General features: G+C 35.1%; 1 long non-coding RNA gene across 1 annotated transcript in view; it reads left to right on the top strand.

Annotated features, from left to right (window-relative positions):
• Positions 1–6,464, top strand: part of LOC118764627 — a 23,426-nt gene extending 16,962 nt beyond the window's left edge. The window contains exon 3 of the long non-coding RNA XR_005000443.1: positions 6,328–6,464. This is a non-coding gene — a long non-coding RNA (uncharacterized LOC118764627). The remainder of the gene's footprint in view (positions 1–6,327) is intronic.
• The last annotated feature ends 1,221 nt before the right edge of the window (positions 6,465–7,685 follow it).

Raw genomic sequence — 7,685 nt, 5'->3', positions numbered from 1 at the left:
TTCTTTATAAAATTATTTTAGCATTTTCTATTTTGACTTATTTTTTCATATATATCAACTCGTGTGTTCCTTTTCATCCTTATACATATATATATATATATATATACATGTCATCATCATCATCGTTTAACATCCGGTTTTCATGCTGGCATGGGTAGGAGAGTTTGACTGAGATCTGGAGAGCCAGTGGCTGCACCAGACTCCAATCTGATCTGACAAGGTTTCAACAGCTGGATGCCCTTCCTACACCAACCACACCATGGGAACCAGTCAGAGGGTATTGGCATGGGAACCAGTCAGAGGGTATTGGCATCAACTATGTTTGGATGATGCATTTTGTGCCACTGGAATGGGAGCCGGTCAGGAGGCACTGACCACAGCTAGAATTTTGGTTTTACTTGACTCAACAGGCCATCTCAATCAAACCATATCTCCAAAGGTCTTGGTCTCCTGTCATTGCCTCTGTGAGGCCCAATGTATATGTATATGTGTGTGTGTGTGTCTATGTATGTATAATATGAAACAGTCAGTAAGTGATTGTCCTATATCATATATATATAGATAAATTCCTCTATTTACATAATATCGAGGTCTCATTTATTCTTTTGTTGTCATATTATTATTGTTATTGATATATATATATATGTGTGTGTGTGTCTTTGTGCATCTGTTTGTCCTTCATCATTGCTTGACAACTAGTGTTGGTGTGGTTACGCCCCTGTATCTTAGCAATTTCATGAAAGAGACGAATATAATTAGTACCAAGCATAAAGAAAATAAATAAATACTGGAGTTGATTTATTCAACAAAAATTCTTCTAGGTGCTGCCCCAGCATGGCCACAGTCTAATGACTAAAACAAGTAATAGATAAAAGGTAAAAGATGCTATATTAAAAACACAATACATATCAGAGCAAGATAAATATTACTCTTGTGGTCAAAACTCTGATGGTGTTCATCTCATTTCACTGCAATATATACTGTATTTTTAATACAACATGTCTATGAAGAAATTTTTCTTTGAGACAAAACCCACAACATGATATCCTGTCAATGGTGTGTTTACATTAATTATGATACATAGATGGCTATTTTAATTTAATTCTGCTTCAATTGCATTCGTGGAATTTTTATTAAGCCTGATGGCTTTTTGCAATATCAGGGAGTGTATTATTCATGGTTTCCCATATATTGGTGGAGTTGAGAGCAGATTTTGTCTTCACATGTGATTAGTGAGTACACTTCATTGCTGAACTTCCATTATTTGGCAATGCAGAATCAGTTGTACAAGAAACTGAATAACTTGCTCTTGAATTGATATGAAAACAGCTCAGCATGACACACTATGACTAGGAGGGCACAGTTTTCTAGCTTACCAGCTCCAGTCAGGCCATCCAACCCATGCCAGCTTGGTAAATGGACATTAGATGATGATGATGATGATGATGATCCTAACCAAGAGGCTTTAAACACAGTCTCTGTTTACTTAATTTCACTCATAGAGTACGGGTCACTCACTTTCTCACCCTATCCAATCGTTGGCCCCACTTCATTTATATACTTCTTGTAACTTGAATGTACCCATCCCCTCCTGTCACATCTTCATCATCTTCCCTCTCCTCTCTCTTCTCTCTCTCTCTCTCTCTTTGCTCTCTGTTCCTCCATCTCTCTCTTACTAATGTAGCTATGTATCACTTTTGTTGCCCTTCAACCCATACTCTAACTTTTCATCACCTGGCACAAAGCCACCTTCCTCTATACTACTTCCCACCAATCTGTTGAGGGGTGGGGTCTTGTCTTGTGAGCCATTTGATGACCTCACTGCTGCTGATGCCGCATAAAACCCACCCTGTCCACACTGTAAAGTGGTTGGCATTAGGAAGGGCATCCAGCTGTAGAAACCATGCCAAAGCAGACAGTAGAGCCTGGCACAATCTTCTGGCTTGCTGGTAATTTGTCAAACTACACAATCCATGCCAGCATGAAGATGAAGATGAAGATGATGATGATGATGATGATGACGATTATGAAGACAATGAATGATGATGATGATGATGTTTTGTTTGTAATCCTCGTAAATCTTCGAGTATAATCCGCATTTTTTTCCCAAAATTTAAAGGTCAAAATCCTTAGTGCATACTATATACGAGGTTAAAAATGAAAATTATTTTCTAAGCAATGTTCGAGTCTCTATTTGCTGTCTGGCAATGTTTATTCAGACGCATTTTGTGATGTTGGGCGCGAAAATACCTTAAGCTAAACCTGAAAGCTATGAAGTCATAAAAGAATCTGATGAAATACCTTACATAAGTAGCATTAAAAAGGTAACGAGAAATAATTATGTATTAAGTAAAAAAAAATAGTCAGTACTAATATAGTTTTAACTTGTTTTTAACAAGCATGATAGACAACACTGGACATGTTTCAACTGTATTGTGACCTCATCAGTATGATATAGTTTTTACAGTATTTGCTAAAATAGACATGAAGGAATCATTAAGTAAATGTAAAATATTGTACATTGATTAATGTAGGAAAATAGAATTGAGTACGAGGTCTAGACAGGCATCAGCAGCCAGCTAGCAAGCCATGCTACTCCAGACTGATGATGAGCAAGACTCAGAAACATGTCTCTGGGTGCAGGCTTAGCTGGATGGAGGTGCTTGTCTCCCCCTTGTAAACATAAGGACACAGGAAATGTGTCAAGGCCGACAGGAAGCATTGATGCTTCCTGGGGCTAAATAGCGGTGGTGTGATTCCCTTTATGGGACAGTCACGTTAAGTTGACAGTATACAACTACTCTATCATACGACCACTGCTTATATCTCTCTGAGATATTTAGAAATTTAATATTTCCATTATTTTATCATTATTAATAATCTTTGGCTCACTAGAGCACTGCGTTGCACTACAGTGCTCCGGTGAGCTCTTTTACTCTTTGACTGCGGCCATGCTGGAGCACCGCCTTTTGGTCAAGCAAATCGACCCCAGGACTTATTCTTTGTAAGAATAGTACTTATTATATCGGTCACTTTTGCTGAACTGCTAAGTTACGGGGACATAAACACACCAGCATCGATTGTCAAGCAATGTTGGGTGGACAAACACAGACACACAAACACACACACGCACACACACACACACACATGCACACACACGCATACATATATACAACGGGCTTCTTTCAGTTTCTGTCTACCAAATCCACTCACAAGGCTTTGGTCGGCCCAAGGCTATACTAGAAGACACTTTGCCTAAGATGCCACACAGTGGGATTGAACCCGGATCCATGTGGTTGGTAAGCAAGCTACTTACCACATAGCCACTTCTGCACTGAGGATTATTAACAAACATAATTTCTGTCTTCAGAAAATCCATACTAATAATTCATCGTCTGGAATTCATATAATTAAATATAACATTAAACACATTATTCATATTTACATGATTAATAAAACAAGATAAGCAATAGTTTCCTCTTTTTATTAATTATTGTCTTTTTTTACTAATTTTTAACCTTAAAACATACTTTCGTTCAACTTTCCATGAGAAATCTGCCAAGAATTTTTTTCTATTTAATTCCAAAGTACCACAAAATCCACAGTTTTAGATAATATATAACTCAGAGATACCATCAATAACTTTCATCTCTCTCATACTATGAGTTTATGATCATTATTATTGTTGCTGTTGTTGTTATTGTTGTTCTTGCTGTTATTGTTATTGTTAGTTATATTTTTCTTCATTTTTATTTTTATTTGTTTATTTTACTGTTTTAGTTTGAAATTTATCTTTATTTTTTAATTATTTTTTTTTCCCTATCCAGCAGCAAACTGATATACAAAGAATTACTGTGGATAATTGCCAAACCTATTTGCTGCCAGCCAGAACCATGAAGATAGAAGTGGCTTCCACCATCACTTCAACTGTCTTTGCCCTGAGAATAAAGACAAATTTCAAATGAAAAGAAATACAAAAAAATAGATATAAATAAATTATATTATATTTAATTTTATATATATATATATATATATATCATCATCATCATCATCATCATCATCATCATCATCATCATCATTTAACGTCCTCTTTCCATGCTGGCATGGGATGGACGGTTTGAGTGAGGACTGGCAAGCCAGATGGCTGCACCAAGCTCCAATCTGATCTGGCAGAGTTTCTACAGCTGGATGCCCTACCTAATGCCAACCACTCAGAGAATGTAGTGGGTGCTTTTACATGCCACCTGCATGAGGGCCAGTCACTGGCAACAGCCAAATTGAAAGTAGTGAAATTTCTAAAAATATTCACTACCCTATATATTTTACGTATATGATTTTAGATTTTCAAAGGTCAGTTTGACATTTTTCACTTACTGCCGACTGAAACTGCACTTGCGTGGTGAATTTGAAAAATTATAACATATAATGATGAGACACATGTTATTTGTCTCTAAATCATATGTTAATGTTATTGCATGGTTACTGATGAGAATTTTGCCTAGCAAATTATTTTATTTACTAAAAACTTCAAAACCTAGGTATAACCGTAAAAAAATAACAAGGTAAAAGTTTTTATTTTTCATTCCCTTTGAAATTATTCTTAAAGGGGGTTTGGTCGTTTTGACTGCTTCTCCTAGCATGTAAAATTACCTGTTAAAGGTAATTTCTCTTGTGTTTAAATGTGCACTATTATATATATATATATATAAGTTTAGTAAAAATTTAGATTCAGTTGAATATGGTACTTAAGTTAAAGGCACCAGAAATTGGTATGATATTATCCATATAATTCAAAATGAGGTGATTATAATCAAAATAAGCAACAAGGATATCCAGAGGTAATATTTACGACACGTTTCTTTCAATTTCTGTCCACCAAATCCATTCACAAGGCTTTGGTCAGCCTGAGGCTATAGTAGAAGACATTTGCCTAAGGTGCTACACAATGGGACTAAACCCAGAACCATGTGGTTGGGAAGCAAGCTTCCTATCACCCAGTCATGCCTGTGTCTATTATATAATACTAGTGTATTATTCTAATGCTGCTAACTGAAATTTCATAATTTCATTTATTGTATAGTGAGATTTCAAGTAAGATTTTATAAGTCATGTACATTTTTTAAAAGAGGCTCCTGACAGGTTAGTGTGGATTTATGTATGCGTGTGTATGTATTTGTGTGTGTGTGTGTGTGTGTGTGTGAGTTTGGTGAATCCAGTGTATTGTGAGTCCTTTTATAGTAATAATTAAATTATTGTGTATAGTGCTCAGGTGCACTACAACTCATCAAAGGTGCATGTACAGCAAATAGAATTATGGGATCTTTTCCTTTTGATAGCAGCCAGAATTCAACACAATTTCTAGTTAACTAAACAATTTGAAACTTTGTATACTGGTAGAATGTGTCAAAAGAAAACATTATTTTCACTTGGCTTTTTTGATAAATTTGTAATTCGTTTGTTTAACGTAGTTTAATTTTTCGAATTTTAACCAATCCTATACTCTCTTTTGAGCTGAAATCATTTGCTGCGTTATCGATATTGATAAACAAACGAGGAGGGTTGTGTTGGCATGTGCTAGAAATAACAGCCATATCTCTTAAATCGATGAATTTCGTTGCCCAATGGTAGATAGAAACTGAAAGAAGCCCATCACATATATGTGTGTGTACATAAGTATGTGTATGTAGATATGAATATGTGTGTGTGTGTTCGTGTGTACCCTTGTCTTGACATTATGTGATGTTTGTAAACAAGTAAATGTTTTAACCATACAACCAAGTCATGACAATTCTAAATTATTTCCGTTCATCATATAAATATATGGTATAGGGCTAGGATAAATCACCTTTGAAAGCAACATATTTGATAGATGTTTCTTTCACATGCAATATAGAACTCTACTTCTGTGGGTATGGCTTGAAGAAAGAAGGACAGTACCAAGCTAAATTACCTAAGAATACGTACATGGAAATAAAATCTTCAATGGTTTATTGCACGAACAGCATAATGCCTTTAAAATATCATCTTCACTGTGTTTCAAAATGATCCAATTTTATATTCTTAGATAATGTTCAAATACTTCTGCAGAATTATCTAATTCATTTAATCTATATTCCAAATGGACTAATCATGAAACCAAATCTTTAGGATATTCCCAGAGTTGATAAATAAAGTAGACAGAAATAATGGCCAAAACTATCTCTTATGTAAATCAGTATTTTCCAATAACAAAATTTGTATACTGTAACATATAAATGATATCAGCCTACCACCAAGATCATCATTATTAACGTCTTGATGTAGATTTTTCATGTTGGAATTAGTTAGACTAGCAGAAAGACTGCCCTCTGAGCAGTTTTCTGCTAGTTACTTGATATTTTTACATTTGATTTCCAATTCTAATAATTTTACTGATTTTTATATCTAATCATTTCTTTGTATTATAGTGCTCACTTGCTTAGTAAATATTGCTTTCATTAGTTTATCACAGTCATAATCTCTCTTTTTAAACAAACATCATGGTAGTCCAACAACAGAGGGAGAAGCAGTTTGTCAAGTTTACCTTTTCAAAGCAACAGAGATTTCAATTCAGCAGCCCATCTGTAAGCCTTGCAGTGTGTGTGTGTGTGTGTGTGTGTGTGTGTGTGTGTGCATGTGTGTGTGCATGTGCGTGTGCATGTGTGTGTGTGTGCATGTGCATGTGTGTGTGTGAGAGAGAAAGAGATGGGGAGAGAGAACATTACAAACAATGAATGAAATAAACATGAAATGAAAAAAAACATATAAATAAAAGGGCATTACTACAGATGTATATGCCCCGACTTTGTTGCCCCATAACATCCAGAAAGAAGGATACTTTTTAACAAGATTTTCTACAAATACTGCTTAGATCTTGTGGCTTCAGTGTATACAGGGATCTATGGGAAAGACAGGAGTTTCAGAAAATTCATATGATCTGACTTTTTTCCATCATAACTTTCAGGAAAATGGGTATCTTTTAATGAAATTTGATACAGATCACTTCCAAACAGCATAGATTACGATTATAAAGAAATATGTGGGGAAAATTTTTTTCAGGGATTTTCACCATTTTTTAAAAACCACAATCTGAAAATGATGGTGATGGTGGTGGTGGGGGGGGGGCATCTTTGTATGAAAAAGTTTTGAAAACTCTTTTTTTTTACACCGCACTCCCTCATCATCCCACCCCAGACCTATTTTGGCCAATTTTTCTTGGGCTTCAAAACCATTGGAAGAGCATTTTCGGTAAAAAAATTAAAATGTTAATATTTTCAGAGGGAAATGTGAATGATTTAAGGGTGATTTGGCTGTTGTTTCTAGCATATCCAAAGACAACCCACTTTATTTCTTTATCACTCTCACACGTATTGATGCTTTTCAATACTTTCCCCCCATAAATACATTTTTATGCTACAAAAAAGAAAATTTGAGAAATTATGAATGTTTTGCAACCCCTCTCCCTGCCCCCAATAGTTTCTGTTTAGAAACTAAAATATTGGAGAGCCTGAGAGGGTCATTGCTGGCATTTATCCACAGTGATTTAAAAAATGAGTTATGTAAATGAAAATACTTTTCTGTAAGAAACAGCCATTCTAAACAGCCATAATAACAAAATCACTTCTAAATTTTTTTTACAAAAATTATACAGGTATATTAAAACAGTT

Source organism: Octopus sinensis, linkage group LG1, assembly GCF_006345805.1.
Source record: "Octopus sinensis linkage group LG1, ASM634580v1, whole genome shotgun sequence".
Classification (NCBI taxonomy): domain Eukaryota; kingdom Metazoa; phylum Mollusca; class Cephalopoda; order Octopoda; family Octopodidae; genus Octopus; species Octopus sinensis.
The sequence above is the reverse complement of the archived record's forward strand: the minus strand, read 5'-3'. Positions and strand labels throughout refer to the sequence as shown.